Below are 19,746 nucleotides of genomic sequence, written 5' to 3' on the forward strand. Positions count from 1 at the left end.
TATATGCCAGAAGATAGATATTTGAACAAGAAGCTAATAGGCAGACACTGACAGTCAATATAATCCCTTTAACAATAAGCAGTTGGTATTTTAATTTTGTTTTACCAAAATGAAGTTTTTGAAGTGAAGAACAAAACTTGCTGGTTCAAATCAATTAAATAAGCAAAGATTGTTGTGCCTTAGATAGTCAATCAGCTATGTTTACAAGGATGGCAAATCTTGCTCCCACAACGTTGAATGAGGCTTACATTAAAGCAATTGAATTAGGGAAGCAATTGGGCCAACAAGGAATGGAACCTCCAAGTGCTAGGTATCCGAATAATCCAGTTCCACAGCTTGCATTCCAAGCACCTACAAATCAGTTGATGGTACATCCGGGACCTCCGTTGTCTTAGGCACCGCCATCAACGCCAGTTTATCTGAAAAGTGCAAGTTCATCCACAAGAACGCAAGAGGAAAAGGATGAAATGAAGGAATCGATCGAGCAAGTCAAGAAGCTATCTACAGAAGTTACTTATTTGAGAAATCAAAACAATCAACTCCAATCTTTCCAGAGGAACAATCAAGGAGGTAATCAAGGAAGCAATTATCAAAATCATGGCGGAGGTTATCAAGGAGGGAATCAAAGAAATCATCAAGAAGGCAGAGACCAAAGGAACTATCAGGGCAGAGACTATCAAAGAAACAACCAAGGTGGTGGTTATCAAAGGAACTATCAAAATAACAATTACCAAGGTAACAGCCAACCACAGGACCAAGGATATAACAATCAGTCTAACCAAAAGAGGACGTGGAACACAGGCCCAAACAATGGAAATGTGGTGTCGCCACTAGATAATCAAGCCTCAGTGGATAGTAGACCGGTGGATAGAATATTTCTAGTTGAGTCCGCCGTGTCCAAATATTGCAGATTCCATGAGACTGATCAACATTCGAAGTTAGGATGTGCTGAGTTCAAGAGGGCATCCAACCTGTTTCAGAACATAATAGATGAGTCAAACAACCAAGAAGATATTAATGTCACAGGGTATGAAATTGTCCCGTCCTTGGGATATGATCAATGCTTGACTTTTGAGGAGATTTCATTTCCATCAGAATTTGAATCATATGAAGAACACCAAGGAAGATTTCCTCCTGCGTCAACCAACAGGCTAGTTAGCGAGACAATAGACCAAAATGGGTATAACAATGGGTCAGATTCTTTCCCACCTTTGAGCGACGTCATTCTAGTTCAAGGGACAGGTGGGAACCAAACATTTCAACAACCGGCTAGCAATGCAAGGTTTTATCAGAGAAATAATAAGAGGAATGATGGACCCTTCACGTCCTCCATACCTCCAAAAAATTTCAATACACCTCCACCCCCCAATGCAAGTAACGTACCAAATTCTTCAAGGGATGCACCCGAGTACAGACATGGTAACCATAACAGCAGAAGTGGAACACAGAGTTCCCAACAAAGTATGCAACAGAACAATCAAGATGTTTGAAGATCACAGAGTGTCCAATCAACACAAGGAGCAAATAAAGGAAGAACAGGAAACAATGTCGTGATTAATGATGAGTTGATAAGATTAGGACAAAGTGTAATAAAGGAGATGAAGAAGATCAAAATCAATCTCCCTTTGTTTGAATTGTTGAAGATAATGGAGATTAGAGATACATTCCTTGACAACTTGAGGATAACAAATCACAAGGGACTCACAATCAAAGTGCAATAACGCATACTCAAGGGAGGCCTCCTCCTAACTCAATGCATGTAATCCAAGACATTCCAGGAGGGAACATGATGAATTCATCTCAAGAGATTTCATATGGAGAAATAGAGAACTCTACACAAGGGATTGCATATGGCGACATTAGTGAGTTCAACAGACAGCTAGGGCCTCAACCAATTTATGTGGCTCAACGATCAAGCTCGGCAGCACCACAAGCTCAAAAAAGTCAAGACTCAATAAATAATAAGGAAAGGGTGAAGAAAGAAGAAGTAGTGCAACTGACAGATTTCGAAGTGAAGCCGAAGCAAGTACATAAGACACCAATGGTATATTATCAAGGGAAAGATGAGCCAGCCCCATTCCTGCTATCAATGAAGATATTCGGAAAGCTTCTCCATAATTGTTTGATAGATTCAAGAGCATCAAGTAATGTCATGCCTTTGAATATTTGTAGAAGTTTGGGAATCACGCCTTTGGGATCAAACAGAAAGGTAACTCAATTGGATAAGACAGAAGTGCCAGTGGTAGGTGAGCTACACAACATACATATGCAGTTGGCATCTGATCTGAGGATGGAACATATCGTAGATACTTCAGTGGTAGATGTGGCCAATACCTATGGATTGATCCCAAGTAGAGATTGGGCCAGAAGGTTGAACGGATACATGGCAACTGACTTTTCTCACATGCGGCTCCCATGGAGAGGACTGGCCAACCAAATCAGAATCGATAGCACCCCAAGGATGAGATTGATGGTTACCAAGTATGGGGAACCAAATGAAATATCGTTTGTAGAAACAAATATGAACACCTATAGACCAAAGAAGACAAAAGTGTTGACAATGAATATCATAAGTGAAGGGGGGGATTCCACAGAGATCTTGATTGAGTCGGATCCAAACACTTCATCAAACTATGGTGAAGTCATGTTCGAGAATTTTAAGAACTTTGTAACTAGAACTGTACAGCAAGGAGGAGAGTTCGGTAATCAAAATCAGTGAGAGACTTATTATTGCCCAATAGGTGCAGAATCCACAATGCTTTCCATTCAGAATTATCTTGCTCCTTGTGCATAGTTGCCTTAGAACAAGTAGAGAAGAGAATCCCAGGGGCACTAAAACAAGATGATCAACATGGCAAACAGAGGGTTGAAAATTTACAAGTTGATGAAGCAGAAAGTAGCATGATGGGTGAAACAAAGAAGCAAATTACACCACCCAACTTGGAAATGAAGAAAGGTATTGAAACAGACAAGTCCAAGAATTCCCAAAAGGAGTATCAAGAAAGTGATGGAGTGTGGACTCTAAGATTCGATGGTTCCAAAACTAAGCAAGGGGCTAGAGCCGGATTTGAGTTAGTTAGCCTGACAAGGGCAACATATTTGGAGGCACATAGATTGCAATTCCCATGGCAGAATATGAAGCTTTGATTTTAGGCTTGTTGTGTGCTATCAAGAAAGGCCCCAAGATACTTCATGCACTTGGAGATTCATATTTAGTAATTGAGCAGATAAAGCAGAAGTTCACTTGCCATGACAAGCGATTGAAGAGATATAGAAACAGAGTTTGGGATTTGATAGAGGACTTCGATGCCTTCAATATCAAGTTTAGCTATAGAGAAAATAATTAGGTGGCTAATGCCCTTGCACAAACTGCAAGCTCACTAGCACCAATTAAGTTGGATGGCTTGAAGAAATTCAGAGTTGAGTTAGCATCGGTCCCATCAATACTAGATAATGTCAAGAACTTCCAAGTGTTTGAAGATGATAGACATATTCTCAAATTCTTGACTAATTCAGATGTCTTTGCAGCACAAATCATCGATGGTGAAGTGGATGAAGAAGCAGAAATCGACTTAGGAGTTATGAGCTTGAAGACAAATACTATTCCATAGGGAATGATTGAGCTAGAAAGAATATTTGACATGGACCAATTCAACAAAGTGCAATATCAACCCACTGGGGATGATGAATGCAAAAAAGTAAATTTGGGAAAAGAGGATTGTCCCAAAATAGTTTATATTGGGAAAGTTTGCACACCTAAGGAGAAGGCAGATATACTGAGTTTGATGAAGGAATCCCAAATGTAATTGCTTGGGGATATAAAGATTTGAAAACATATGATCCTTCCATCATCACACATACAATTCCACTGAAGGAAGGAAGTAAGCCATTCAGGCAGCGATAAAGACCAGTCAATCCTTTGTTAGAACCATTGATATTCCAAGAAGTAAAGAAGTTGCTAAATGTGTAGATCATCTTCCCAGTAAGGCATTCAATATGGGTCGCCAATCTTGTCCCAGTTAGGAAGAAAAACGGAGAAATAAGGTTGTGTTGATTTCAGGAATTTGAACAGAGCATCAAAAAAGGATAATTATCAAGGTTGCATGGGTACTCGTACCCACACCCCTGGTACTCGTACCCACGTACCCAAGTACCGGGTACACGTATCCCACGTACCGGGTACTTGGTGGAGAGCATCATAGCTAAGGACCTTGATTAAGATTCTGATTTTTTTTTTTGGTTTTTTGTTTTTGTATTAGCTTGTTGTTTATCAAACTTAATTCAATACCAAATCATTTTGAAACTTTGATACTCATTAACAATAAACTTTATCACTGTTCAAGTTAAAAGTTTATCATTTGCAATATGTCATTGTCATATGGTTTAGGATCTTCTTGTTCATGTTTAAAGTCTGCCTTCTTTGTTATGCATCTAAGCATTTATCATGTATTATTATTTCAAACATATAGCAAATCTGAAACTGAAAACAGTACATTACATTTGCAAACTTTATCACTGTTCTTGTTTTGAAAAACCATCGTCATGACTCATAAAATCAGATTTTTTATAAATATAAAAGTGTAATTTTTAAGTTTGACATACCCAAGTACCTCCATCCCCAATTATGAAAAATACTTTAAACATTCAGCAATAGCATATATATATATATATTTGACTTATGGCTTATATTTTCAAATTTCTTGTTTTGAATGCTCAATGTCATGACTCATGACAGATATTTTGATTTTTATATTTTCTATAAAATATTAATTATATAGAAAAAATTAGGCTTACACATGTACCCCCGTCCCCTATTTTTGAAAAATATGCGTACCCGTACCCGCTCCCGTACCCGTTCCCGTTCCCGTACCCACGTACCCATGCAACCTTGATAATTATCCATTGACAACACTAGATGATGTCCTGCAAATTGTCAATGGAGCACAAATGATGTCATTTATGGATGCATATTCGAGGTACAATCAAGTAATTGTTGAAGATAGATTGAAGACAACTTTCACCACGAAGTGGGGAACATTTGCATACTGGAGGATGCCCTTTGGCCTGAGTCGGTGCAACATTTCAAAGAGCCATGGTTTATGCTTTCAAGGACTTAAAAGACAAGTGCATTATCATTTACATGGACGACATAACGGTATTTTCAAACAACAGAGAGGATCACATTCTGGATTTGAGGAAAGTTTTCACGAGATGTAGAAGGTTTGGAGTTTCTTTGAATGTGACGAAATGTATGTTTGGAGTCACTGAGGGGAAACTTTTGGGACATGTAATTTCAGAAAAGGGTATCATGATAGATCCAAAGAGAGTGGAGGCAATTTTCAAACTTGGCGTGCCAGCTAGCAAGAAAGAGCTCAAATCATTCTTTGGAAAGATCAACTTCATGAGAAAGTTCATATCTGCATTCGCTGAGATTGTAAAGCCAATGAATGACATGTTAAAGAAAGATGCAAAGATGGATTGGACTCCAGCAGCAAAGAAGGCATTTGAAGAAATAAAGCATGTTATCGTTAACGCACCAATTCTAGTAAGCCCAGATTATGAGAGGCCATTCTATATATACTCTTTTGCCTCTGATCATGCGTGTCCGGCCATTTTAACACAGAAGAATGAAGTAGATGAAGAGCACCCGATAGCATTCATGAGTGCACCTTTCAAGGAGGCCGAATTGAATTATCCAAATGTGGAGAAACAAGCTTATGCCTTGGTAAAAGCAATGAAGAAGTTCAGGCATTACATATTGAGAAGCAAAGTACATGCAATTGTGGCTGACATAGCAGTGAAGACTCTCTTAATGCAAAACGAAATTGGAGAAAGAAGAGGCGAGTGGGTCGCCACTATCCAGGAATATGACATAGAAATTCAACCAATGAAATTGGTCAGAGGGCAACGGTTGGCGCAGACCATGGCATCAGAGGGGCCTGGACTTGTGCAGCAAGTTTATGAATTGGAAGATGTGCACCCAGATGAATGGTATCAAGACATAATCAATTATTTGTTAAATCACTGGTGCCCTTCACATTTGAAACCAGTACAGAATAGAGGAATTGAGTGTTTGATATCCCATATCAAGTATTCAATTAGTTAGACGGTTGGTCCGTCTGAGGAAGTTACACAGATGCAAAGGTTCACCTTGCATCCTTTCGGGAACTATAAGTATATACTTCTCTCTTGGAATGAGATACACTTGTATGGAGAAAACCTATATGTAGCAAGGAGTTGATGAATACAATGTTGTTATATTCTCTTTATATCCATTGTTGAGTAGCTTACTTTGGTGTGCAATTAATCTATGTTAACCTACGAGGGAAAACATTTGGGTCATTGCCCATCGAATTTGGGAAGTGACGAAATGATTGGATAAATGGGATTACCATTTGAGGTAAATGGGAATGTGAGGACCAATGCCTAAGACATTACGGAACTCTTTGAAGGGGAGCATGCTCTAACAATTGACTTCCTTGTTTCAATTCACACAACGATTGAGACTTTTGTACGAAGGGAAGTCGTACGAGTAGAAGTCGATTCAAACCTTGTGTGGGACGCACTCGACATCAGTCCTACAACGAATAGGTTATTGCATCAACTACCTCATCTGTTGGCGCAAGCAACCATAGCAAAAAGGAACCGAAGGGAGGAGGTAGAGCGTGAGCAGCGCCGACAACAAGTCCTCTGGAACTTTGCCGAAAGTAACCATCGCAAGGAGGAAGAGTGTGATTGCACTCAACGAAGAACAAACCCATGAGCTTTAAGCCTCGGGGAGAAGAATAAAGAACACTGAAAATTCATAATAACAAGATCACAAAGTTGACTTGTTGTACAGAAATATGGATCAATAAAAGTGTTCAACATTTTGTTTTAAGATGATTATAATGTTTGATTAGATTAATGCCAAATCAATTAAACAAAGATAAGAATAAGAAGCAACAGCCGAATGCCTTAGAAGCCCCACATGATGCTTTAATTTTTGCCCAACAAGTAGAACATAGACGAAGGTTTCAGCAAATTGCCACGGGATAGCCAGACGACGAGTTAACCAAAGGAGATCACAAAGGTGGTTAACAGCGAAATGCCTTAGAAGCCACACATGATGCTTTAATTTTTGCCCAGCAAGTAGAACGTCGACAAAGGTTTAGGCAACTCACTGAAAGACAGTCAACCGACGGGTTAACCGAAGGAGACAATTGGAAAGGCAACAACCGAAGGGGAAGACTATTGTTTGTCAGAACCTAGGAGAGTAAGAAGTAGGGAGGAGTCGCTTGTGGAAGCGAGGCAAGAGCTAAATTTGATTGAATAAATGCGAGAACAATTTCTCAACCTATCCATCACACCACAGGCGGAGTAAACAAGGAGTAGACGGGAAGCAGGAACCGACACGTCTGAAGGTGTCGATGGGCACAAGCGCACAGCAACCAAGATACCCTGTTTAGTCCTCACTGGGACACTCAATTCGACTCTTGTACGTCGAACGGGGGAAGACGGTTTGGTAGTAGAAATTTGGGATTCGTCCTTATTACGCCCCTGAACAATACAAGCAACGCAAGCAGCCAAATACAAACCCCACAAAGGGAACAACCCATACAAAAACCAATAGTGATGACCACAAATTGCCATCACAGGCCAGGCAAACAAGGATCCTCTACGGCAATGTCGAACCTGCGAAACCATATGGATGGCCAACCGAGTAACCGACGAGGATGAGTGGGTCAAGTAGGTCCTTGCCACATTGAGAGAAGGAGCCATTGATTGGTACTCGATGTGGACAAAACTCACATGACAACATGGGCAGATGTAAAGAAAGAATTTCAAACAAAGTTCAAATTATTGAGAGATGATAACAAGATCCTTTCTGAAATCTATAGCACAAACCAAGCAAAGAATGAATCTATTAGGGCTTACGGGCGACAACTAGAGGAGTTAATTGGAATTATGTCATCTGGCCCAACCGACGAACTAAAGAAGTAGTGGTTTGTCGAAGGACTAAAGACCTTCATCCGGAAGAAGATGAAGATCGTACCTTTGACATCATACAATAATGCGTATAACCGTGCAATGTGAAAAGGTTTGTAGGATCTCTAATAAAGATAAACTAAATCCTCTTGAGGCAATATCAATATATACTGATATAGATATTATTAGAACTATATATACAACTGAGCCTGGTTTTGATTAACAACATCGATGTGATTTTGATATGGTAAGTAGATCGACAATGTTTTTTATCACACTCTGAATGATGTATGTATTTAACAGGTTTGAGTGAGGCAACGATATATGTCTTCTACTTTATCGTTATCGTTGGTGAAGAGTAGAACATCCTCGTTGTTATTGATGATCTAATTCACCCAGCGATCAATGATTAAATATGAGAAGTAGAGGTGCATGTCTTGTAGGAACATGACTATACGTGGCCAATGGCCACATAGAGTCATGGCCCTATAGGGTCATGCACTTCTAATAAACTAATTGTTCTAATAACAAACTAACAATAATCAAACACCGAATATGATTAAGCATATGAAAATTAGTAAACATATGTTAGTGATTATATATATATATATATATATCAATGTAAGAAAATCACAGATCGCATACTTAACATATCTACGAACTTCACTTCTTCTGAAGCTACACATTAACACTCCCTCTTAGCAAGAGAGAAGTGAAATATTAATCATATCTCATGAACCTAAACAAGATATCAATATTAATGATATTCACACACATAACAGATTATCTAACTTTAACAATGTAAAATAGTGACTTGTCAAATAATCATAATCACAATGTTATGAACACTATCACAACATGTATTATGATCTCCGTCATTCCAGATCAACAATAAGAGTGATCATAATACGTTCATTATCAATGACTTTCGGCATATCCAAAAACAATAACATAATTTGTCACGATAACAGGCCTATCATTTGTAAGATCATCACCTTACAATGATTACCTTCTAAATATATATGTCTATGAAAGATTGTCATCTTTCATTACATATCTAATGCAACTATTCAATTAGAAGCATAAACATACATATAAAATAGAAACTCAAATTCAATATTCAAAATTACAATTTGATCATACCAAGTTTTCCTGTAAAATATTCCAATTTAACCTTGGCAAGAGGTTTGGTAAGAACATATGTTGTTTGCTCATTTGTACTTATGTACTCTAGTTTGATAACACCTCGATCTACCATATCCCTAATATAATGATAAGGTATCCCAATGCTTAGATCGATTGTGGAGAACTGGATTTGCTGAAAGCTTGATACAACTTTGATTATCGCAGTGAATGATAGTTGGCTTCAAAGGTTTCTTGAACAACCCCACTAGCAACTTTTGCAACCATACAACTTCTATGGCTCCCATGCACAAGGCTATATATTCTGCTGCAGTGGAGCTTAAGGCAACTGAAGATTCTTTCCTACTAAACCAAGAAATCGTTGCAGATTCAAGACTGAAACAACATCCTGACATTCAATAGAGTTGTCGGCCCAGTCAAAATCTAAATATCCATCAAGATTGATTTCAACTTGATCATATTTGAGTCTCATACCAATTGAACCTCTTAAGTATCATAAGATGTGCTTAGCTGTCATAAGATGTATCTTCTTTGGTTCACACAAGAATTGACTTAATGTATTAGCTGCACAATAGATATCAACAACATTACTGATCCAATGATTTGCCTATAGTAAGTAGGATCAATACGTTCAAATTCAAATCCGTCGTTCTTCAGTTTATGTAAGTTAGTTAGCTTCCATAGGAGTAGTAACTAGTTTACAATCCATCATTCCAAACTTAGTCAAAATATCAACAATGTATTTTCCTTGATTTAAGAAAATGTAGTCCTCCTTTTGCCAAACTTCTAGACCTAGGAAGTAATGATGAAGTCCTAGGTCTGTCATATCAAATTATGTTGTTAGTTCCTACTTACATTTAACTATGAGACATTCTTCACCTATTATAAGCAAGTCATCAACATATAATACAAGAATAATCATATCATCTCCATTTATTTTAAAGAATATGTTGGGATCAACTTCATTCTTGGAATATCCTAATTTTGTGAGATAGTTGTCTATTCTTTCATACCATGCCCTGGGTGCTTGTTTAAAGGCATATAGTGTTTTCTTTAATTTGCACACATAAGAGTTTTTTCATGAGTGATGAATCCCTCTGGTTGCTCAATATATACTTCTTCAATTTCACCATTTAGGAATGTTGTTTTGACATCCATTTGATATATCTTCCACGCTTTGGAGGCTGCAATTGCTATGATGGTTCTAACAGATGTGTATTGGGCAACTAGAGCAAATGTTTCTTCATAATCAATTCCTTCCTTCTACAAGAATCCGCGGGCTACAAATCTGGCTTTGTATTTTTCAATGTTGTCATCAGGGGCATGTTTGATTTTGTATACCATTTAGAAGAGACCGCTGATTTATTCTTTGGTCTGGGTACTACATCCCACATATCATTTTTTAGTATTGATTGATATTCTTCAATTGTTGCTTCTTTCCAAGATTTGCTTGATAAGGCTCCCTCGACATTTGAAGGCTCTGTTTTGATGAGTTCAGAGAGTAGTGCTACATAGCATGATTGATTTCTTGTTTTCTTGTTTTCTCTAACTAATTCATCAAATTCTATATGATTTTCTTCCATCATTTTTCTAGCCCAAAATGGTCTCTTTTTGTTATTAGGATATTTAGTATCCTTTGAATTTGGAATAATAGGTGTAATGTGTTCAGCATCATTCTCTACTGAATGATCCTCATCTAGTTCAATAGTAGGCTCTACGTATGTTTCATCAATGTTCTTTGAAAGATTAAAGGCAATGTCTTCTTCAAATTTTACACCTCTACTGACTTCGATGATTCTTTGAACAGGGACATAGATCCTGTAACCTTTGGTTGATTCACTGTATCTGATGAGTATATCCTTCTTTCCAAATGGTTCTAATTTTGTTCTCTTTTCTTTAGGAATATGAATATAAAGAGGACACCCAAATTTTTCTTAGGTGGCTTAAGTCTAGTTTGATGCCTGTAAATAATTCTTCAAGAGTTGTATATTCCAATATTGAGTGAAGACATTTATTTTGAATAATAAACTGTAGTATTAGAAGCTTCCCAAAAAAGAAGTATGAAGATTTTGGTCATGCATCATAGCTCTGGCTGATTCAATGATGGATCTGTTTTTTCGTTCTGCAACTCCATTCTGTCGAGGATTATAAGGTACAAAAAACTCCCTCTTAATCCCAACAGTAATGTAAAAATCTTTAAAGATTTTTGAATTGTATTCACCTCCATTATCTAATCTTAATGTTTTGATTTTCTAACCGAACTGATTTTCAACTAGGGCTTTGAATTCTTTGAATTTAGATAACACTTCAATTGATTCCTTTTGTTTAAGGAAGTAGATCCAAGTTCTCCTAAAATATTCATTTATAAAGATCACTTAATAGAGACATCCATTTAGGGAAGGTACAGACATAGGACCACATAGATCAATATAAATAAGTTCAAGTGCAAAATTTGATTTGTGTACATGTATGGGAAAGGATTTTTTCGTGTTTTTACCTAGGGCACATCCTTTGCAAAAGCCTAAATGATCATGGTTTGAGGCTAAGTAACCCAATTTCAATTTTTCCTATTGATGATAAAGCACAGAAATGAAGGTGACCTAGTCTTCTATGCCATATTTCATTTGTGTTTGATGTTTCATGATTTAGAGCTAAATTTTGCTGGTTACAAAGTTTGTGTAGACTTCCATCTCTAAATCCAATGGATATAGCTTTCTTGATATTTGAATTATTTCGCCAAGATAGAACTTTATCTTCTTGGAAGGTGATTCGATACCCTTGATCAGCAAGACCGAAGATGGAGACCAAATTTCCTTTTATACCAGATACAAACAAAACATTCTCAAGTTGGAGAGTAATGCCTGAATTTAGTTGAATTGAACATGATCCAATGCCTTTAACCAGGTGTAGAGTTGTCTCCAATGGTTGGTTCTTCAAAGGAGTATCCTTCGAAGCTTTCAAATTTATCTCTAAAGCCTATGATATGAAGTGATGCTCCACTTTCTACAATCCAAGTATTCTTGTTGGAGTTTATTTCACTTGCAAATTTATCTCTAAAGCCTGTGATATGACGTGATGCTCCACTTTCTATAATCCAAGTATTCTTGTAGGAGTTTATTTCACTAGATAGTGCTAGATAAAATCCATAGTTTTCTTCTCTTTCATCTTTTTACTCTTTGATTTATGCTAGAGTTGCTTGAATTTTCTTTCTTTCTAAAGAGAAGTTGAGTGTGCCAAATTTGTCACATTTGAAACCTTGTACTTTTGACCAATCTCGTTTTTTGTATAATTTGTTGAATTCCTTCCTATTTCTTTTGAATTTACCTTTCTTTTCTTTATTGTTGATATTAGCATGAAGAGCTTGAACGTCTCCCTCTAGATTTAGGCTGATTCCTCTGGAAACTAATCTTGACTCTTCTTGAGTGCATTCATTCTTAAGTAGTGCAAATTTAGGAAGATCAAGTCGAGAGCTTAGGCCACAAATAAACGTTTCCCAAGATAGTGGTAATCCTTTTAAGGCTATAATGCTAAGTTCTTTGTCATCTACTTGACTTCTAATAGTCGCAAGTTCATCTTTCAACTCATAAATTCTTAAGAAATAAGGCGTAATTGATTCTCCATTGTTCATTTTGATATATAGAAGAGCTTGCTTCAATGTTAGCAATCTACTAGTGTTGTTAATTCAAGAGTATTCTTAACTGTAGGAAACATCTCAAAAGTTGTTTTGAAAATAGATATAGGAGAGAGAATGTGATCTTTTAAAGAATCTATAATAATCTTCATGGCTTTGTTGTTGTGCCTCTTCCATGTTGTTTTATCTAGATCATTTTCTAGAATTGGTTTATTCTCGACTCTACATATTCTTGTAATTCCATCTCTCATAGTATAATCATAACTCGAATTTTCCATGATGTAAAATTAGAAGCTCCTTCGAGTCTATCCTCTAGCCTTACGTGATTCACCATTTTGATTTGAAAAGTCTGATATTAATAACTCTGAAATTAATAATTCTGAGAACAAGTTTCTCTATCAACTAGGCTCTGATACCATGAAAAGGTTTGTAGGATCTCTGATAAAGATAAACTAAATCTCTCTTGATGCAATATCAATATATGGGGGCACTTTGTCCTGGACTGTTTGAAGGAGGAGACTCCACAAGAGCTGTGTAGGTAGTGCGGACCAAGAGACCATGAGAAGGCCACTTGCCCCAAACTGGCTGCAACCTCCTTCATGTGGAGAAAGAAGACCCGAAGAAAGACATTCTGATGATTACAAGGGCACAAGCAAAAAAGACCACCTACCCTAACCCTAGTACAGAAAAGCAAAGACTACTCAAGGTGAAGGTTGAGATTTAGAAAGAATTACATGCTCGAAGAGACCTAAGAGATACCTTTGGCACTTCTACTCGAGCCATAGCAGAGCAAAACATTTTAGGACAGATGTTGCAGTTAGAAGTACCCGTGAAGATCAAGGATCTCGTGGAAACGATGCCACATTTAAAAGCAGCCCTATTCAGTAGCTCAATGGTTCCAACAAGTACAATGGAACAAACAGAGGATCCTGGCAACTTCGCGGCAAACCCGATGACGTTGGCTATAAATAACGGGCGAAATTTTGCAATAGTGGAGATGGATATCCTCGGCACCATTCTCACCAACACAATTGTAGATGGTGGGTCAAGGGTGAAAGTTCTACCTAAGGACACTTGGAAGAGTCTCGAAAAGTGGGCATTGTGGCCACCGACATTCAACTTACTCAGGGCTGATCAACATGGCATCAAACCCTTGGGAACCTTGACGGCGCAAGAAGTAACCATCGGTCCACAACCATTTATTTTGGACTTCGTGGTGATTCCCCTCAATTGGAAAGAATACAATGCCATCCTAGGAAGAGGGTGGTTGGTGACCGCCAAGGAAAACCATAATTGTAAAAAGAATACCCTGTCATTCGAGAAGGGGGGAAGAAAATTTGTAATGGATCTCAGAACCTAGATGGTTGGCGAAGAAATAGCATCCTCATCAGATTTTGAATTTGACAACGGGGGAGATGAAGGGAAGAGGAGCATGAAGCCTAACGACGAAGGGGTACTAGAGTTGCAAGACGACACAGACTCCATGGATGGCTTATTTCATAGGCAAATGAATGACTGTGAACTATTCCCTCTATCCTGTAATGTGCTTGAAATCGAAGAAGGTCCCAATGAGTTCCCTCAGGAAAACAAAGAGTACAAGGAAGGCGAAGCACAGGTCGAGGACAGCCTTGCCCACCAATTTCCTAAGGATGAGCAGATCCAATACAAGGACAAGCACATTGCAGCCTTGGGGGGGTGCATGGAAAGGTGTCGGCGAACTCGTCTAGCACTTAACCCCAAGAAGTGTTGATTTATGGTGCCACAAGGGAAGTTGCTTAGGCACATAGAGTACATAGAAGGATTAAAACCAGATCCTGACAAGGTACGGGTGATAGTGGAAATGGAGGCTCCTACAGACATAATCGGATATTACTAATGGTTCATCAAAAACTTCGCACAAATTTCATATCCGATGGATATGCTCACAAGGAAGGGGGAACCGTATGCTTGGAAGGGAGAACAAGAGGAAGCCTTTAGAGATTTGAAGACAAGGTTGTTGGCAGCCCCTATTCTTGCATTTCCAAATTGGGACAAAGAATTCCATGTACATGTTAACGCATCAAATTATGCCATCGGAGCCACCTTGGCTTAGCAAGGGGCACATGGACTCGATCACCCAATATACTTCGCAAGTAGGCTGATGTATTTGAGATACCGTCGAAAGGCAAATTAGCACAGAGAGTACCCTTAGTAATTTATTGGCGACACTTGGACACTGAGGGTAGAATAGCTGGCCTGAAGAGAGTGATGTAGGGATTGAGCATGAGTGACACAGATAGTGGCCGCGAAAATACTACAGAGAGTGAGGAGACTACTTCAAAGAGTGACAACTCTCAAGCCGAGGATGAGACAAAGGTGATCCAGAGCATGTCTCTGCCTAAGTCATTATTTGCACCACCTCTATTACCAACGACAGCACACTTGACACCTACCACTGCCACTCCTTCCATTCCACCATTCGGACAAAGGAGGCCACAAATTGTTATGACACCTACTCCGGAGCCGCCCACAGAGATTGAGCAAGTGATGGGGACAGAGATAGTTGAAGTGCCCTCCTAGGTAGCTTAGAGTCAGATAGTCGACCTTGTCCTTGACCAGACTAGACTAGATCTAGCAAAAGGTGAGATGGAAATCCACCAGGCAAAGGCAAATGAGAGCGATTTTCTGAGCCCCAGGACAGATTAGAGGTCATTGGCACCAAGGCGGTCGTGACCATTGCTTCTCCCCTATTGTCTGAACTAGAGAGCATGGCGCAATCAACCCAACCAGAGATGGCGGATGTCCAAGTGATGGACCAAGCCAGTATGTTCCTGAGACACCAATTCCGACTCACTCCTACTGACGTCAGTCCCCATGACAGGAAGTGGGTTTGAGCAAAGCACCAGCAACAACAACTTAGAAGGAGAGTCCACTATCTGAGGATGCACCCGATGAGGAGGCTGCACCAAAAGTGTAAGTTGTTGTCGTAGGAAGTATGGAAGTTGAGTCAGATCAGCAGATTGGGCAGAGGATGAGGACAGATTTTCCTATGGGTCGGATGAGGAGAGATCCAAGGCATAAATCAGAGCTCTGAAGAATGTGTTGGAACGAGGTCTGATGATTGGACATCATGCCTTGACTAGAACACGGGAACTACAGCTGATCCAGGCCTACATCAGGTGAACATGCCCCGAGCAATTCCACTCTTGCTTTGAGGCAAGAGGATGACCAACAGTAGAGACACCAGAGATGCTGGCAGATTGTGCCACAGAATCCGAGTTGGGACCAGTCACCAACACAATGGAGAGGCTCGCACATGAGTTAGTAGCGGCATACAAGGACACCTACTATGCTCAGCGGCGTGCAAAGGCCGACGGAGTGGTAGCTAAGAGGTCCAGAGAGATTGAGGCAAAGGCTCGAGAGGAGCTAACTACTCATTTGGCTAGCCAACAGGCACCTTGGGCCGCAGAGCGAGCAGTGTTGTTACAAGATAAGGAGCAAGCAGAAAAGGGGTTAGAAGAGGCTAAAGCAGCCTCTAAACAAAGGGAAGCTCAGGCCATGGAAGTCGGACTCTTATTGGAAGAGGTCGTAGAGGTCAACACAAGGACTCAAAAGGATTTGCGCATCCACACGGATCAGATCTACGAGTAGCGCCAATTGCTGAACACCCCAGGGACGCAACCTCCCTATTAGTCTCTATTTTCTTGATATATTTGTATAGATGTCTCCTATTTTGTAAGTTTTCTTGATATATTCATATAGCTGTCTTCTATTTTGTAAGTTTGAGTCACCAAGAGACGACTTTTCTTTTTAGGAGGATTATGTTGTCGGGAAAACGGGTAGCTAGACAGTTGGTCTGTCCGAGGAAGTTACATGGATGTGACGATTTGTCTCGCATCCCCTTGGGCACTATAGATATGTACTCTCTCAAAATGAGACACGCTTGTATGAAGAAAACTTGTATATAGCAAGGAGTTGACGAATACAATGCTGTTATATTCTCTTTATATCCATTGTTGAGTACCTTACTTATGTGTGCAATTAATCTCTGTTAACCCAAGAGGGAAAACAGGCAGCAAGTGTTGGTTTTATTGCTCGACCCACGAACCAAATTCGCCATTATGATAATAAGTTAACAGTAACAGGACAAATAAAGGGAGTGGAACATTTATTTGGACATGCAGTTTTTGTAAGTGGAAGAAAACTAGCACCTACAGCAGTTTAAATGCCCATTCTATGTCATTTTCCACCACAGAATCAAAATACATGTAGGACCAGATAAGAAAGGATTACCACCTCATCAAAAAGCAGGATTTATTAGAGAAAGAGGAAGCGTATGCAAGAGCCCAACGTGACACAAACCAACCTTTGTTGAAAGGAAAAGGAGGTAGATAAAGGCCCCCAACTTCTCCATCTCATAGTGATTTTTCTGATGTTGCAGATAGCCACCCATTCTTGGGCAGAATTGAAGAACCTATTACTACAAAGAGAGGCAATGGGCTGTCAGAGAGAGCATTTAAGAATGATGCTAGAGAGATTGCAAATCAACCTGTCGCAAGATGTGCATATTGAAAGGTAGATATGTTAAAATATTGCAAGTGAAAAAATCAAATCACTCCAGCTGCCTAAAGACTTTGCAGAAACTTGCTTTAGATGATAGACAATGGTATTTGACAATTAATTGACAAGTATCTATGCCTTCCTTCAAAATTAGGTTAGAATCTAGAATGAGAAATATATTCTCATTGTATATAAAAATTAACGCACTCTAAGAGTAATTAAAAGACAAATACTACTAAATAATATACAGAGCAAGAGAGAATTGGAATTGATAGCTTATATTATCATGCAATCCCAACATTGTCAAGCAAAATAAATATGTAGCCAAATTTCACAATATGCAGCCAAATTTTACTGGTATTCACCAACACAGAGTATAAGTCAAAAAATCAATGATTCTCAAGGTAACATAGTAAATTAAGGCAATGATTACAGAAGCAAGCTGGTCGGAGAAAACTTGTTTAACTTCAACTGATCTGCGAAGCGCTGACGCTGGACAACAGGGTCATTCAGTTCAGTATATGCATTGCACAACTGCAAAAGACAAATATAACATTTCTTATAGGAAAGACATAAAAGCAAGCTTCAAACCTAAGCATATGCAGCTAGTTTGTAGAATTCCGTCATTAGATAAACATGCAAGGGTTAAACAAAATGCAAAAGTATGACCATTAATTCTTGTGTACTTCGAGAATTAATTTTTTTCTCATCTCATTTATAGCACCTGATGACCATCCACACACTATAAATGAAATCTATTAATTATTGAACCAAAATTCAAACTAAGCAGCTGGCTGAAATACCTCGTGCTTATTCACAAACAGTTCAAATCGCTCAGTCAATTCCGGTCTGTGTCTGTGCCACTTTGCAAGGGGACTCATGATCTGGGGATGATTGATGATGAATGAAGGATTCACACACATTTCCTCCAAGAAATGTCCAACAAGCTGCCAATTCATTTATAAACGGATCAAAATTTCTGGTGCACCCATGATTATAGCAAAGCTTAACATTGATAAGTAGGAGATATTTTCCACAGCAAGTCAAATTGTGATATTGGTACACAGTTAAATCCTGATAGCACTATCACAAAGCTCAATATTCCATAATTGAATTATAACAACCTTATTACATGCAACTAAAATTTACTGTATACCCAAGAAACCAACTTATGTGAGATAGACAAGACTGAACTGATCCACAAAATCCATAACAGTCTAGATCGTCTTAAAAATCATATAATAAGAACGACATTTATGAGAGGTATTAATAGGTATGAAAATCAAAAAGGAAAATTAGCATTTCAAGTTTTCCTTGTCCGATTGAAATATCTTAAAAGCCTTTAATGGCACTCTTGGGATTAATAATGAGCATTATTGTTCTTGTACAGAATAGTGAACGATTGTTGACCTTAAACAAATAAATATGTGCATTCCATTATTGCAATTAGCATAACTTTTTCTTGCAAAAGTTCAGTTTTAGAACATTATAAACAATTAATTCCTAATCCTAGAACTGAGTTTGAGACAACTTCAATTGATCAAATAAGAATAATTTTCATTAAATAAAATTCTCAAATCCATTCCATACATCAATGCAAGGCTTTTCAATCATTCAATAATAAGCGTCTACGAAAAAAATTGCATCCACAAGCAAGACCATATGCTTATGAACTAAATTTCATTTGAATTATTAATTGGATAGCATCAACTAAAGTTGCTAATGATACTACTCATAGTGTTTATCCAGCATTTCCCTACTCCTCTTAACATATTAGTGTTGTAGATAACCTAGAATAAGAAACAACAAAACTCTAGAAATATCCTGTGATTTTCCACCCTGTCTATCTTCAGTAACATCAAATTCCATTCCGGTATCTTTTAATTCATGAAATAGTCATCATCAATCTATTTGAAGCAGCTAACTCCTGCATAACACTAACATATCTGTTCTTGTATGTGGACTATTGATTTTCACCAGATTTATGAAATGATAAATTAACCCGCAATCTATACATATTATGTTACCAGGTACACTGCAGTGGGCTCTGGATCCTGTACTGAACTGATCCAAGTACTGGTTCTCCAACAGGAGTAACCAAGTTCGCCCAAGGTCCTACACAAGCACCCCAAGTTCACGATATACAAAAATGTGCCAAATACCTGAATTTTCCCTTAAGACATAAAATTGTGATAATAGCTGTTCCCAGTGTTTTTTCACTTTTTTAGTGTGATTTGAGGGCATTAAAATGTGTAGTGGTAATTGTTTCAGTTGAGTAAAGTTGAAATGCTTCTATGCAGTGTTTTCTGTGTTATCCACAAAGGTTCAGTTTTGACTGCCAGAAAGAACTGCTGTCAGACCTATACAAGGCAATATTATCGTCTCTAAGTAGTATATCTTAGTTGGGTACTTGAGTACATTCTTGATCCATATTATTTGGTTCACATTTAGCATTGTTGCTCAGG

General features: G+C 38.5%; 1 pseudogene across 1 annotated transcript in view; it reads right to left on the minus strand.

Moving 5' to 3' along the window:
- The window catches only part of LOC149531689 (lysine--tRNA ligase-like), a 65,136-nt pseudogene that overhangs the window by 27,006 nt on the left and 18,384 nt on the right, over positions 1-19,746 (minus strand). Inside the window, exons 9-11 of the transcript XR_016358952.1 lie at positions 18,085-18,228; positions 17,748-17,815; position 17,489 (exon numbers count right to left, since the gene is read on the minus strand). The product of XR_016358952.1 is annotated as a lysine--tRNA ligase-like (transcript). The remainder of the gene's footprint in view (positions 1-17,488; positions 17,490-17,747; positions 17,816-18,084; positions 18,229-19,746) is intronic.

Source organism: Cupressus sempervirens, chromosome 11, assembly GCF_028749045.1.
Source record: "Cupressus sempervirens isolate cs-2001-9-10 chromosome 11, ASM2874904v1, whole genome shotgun sequence".
NCBI lineage: Eukaryota > Viridiplantae > Streptophyta > Pinopsida > Cupressales > Cupressaceae > Cupressus > Cupressus sempervirens.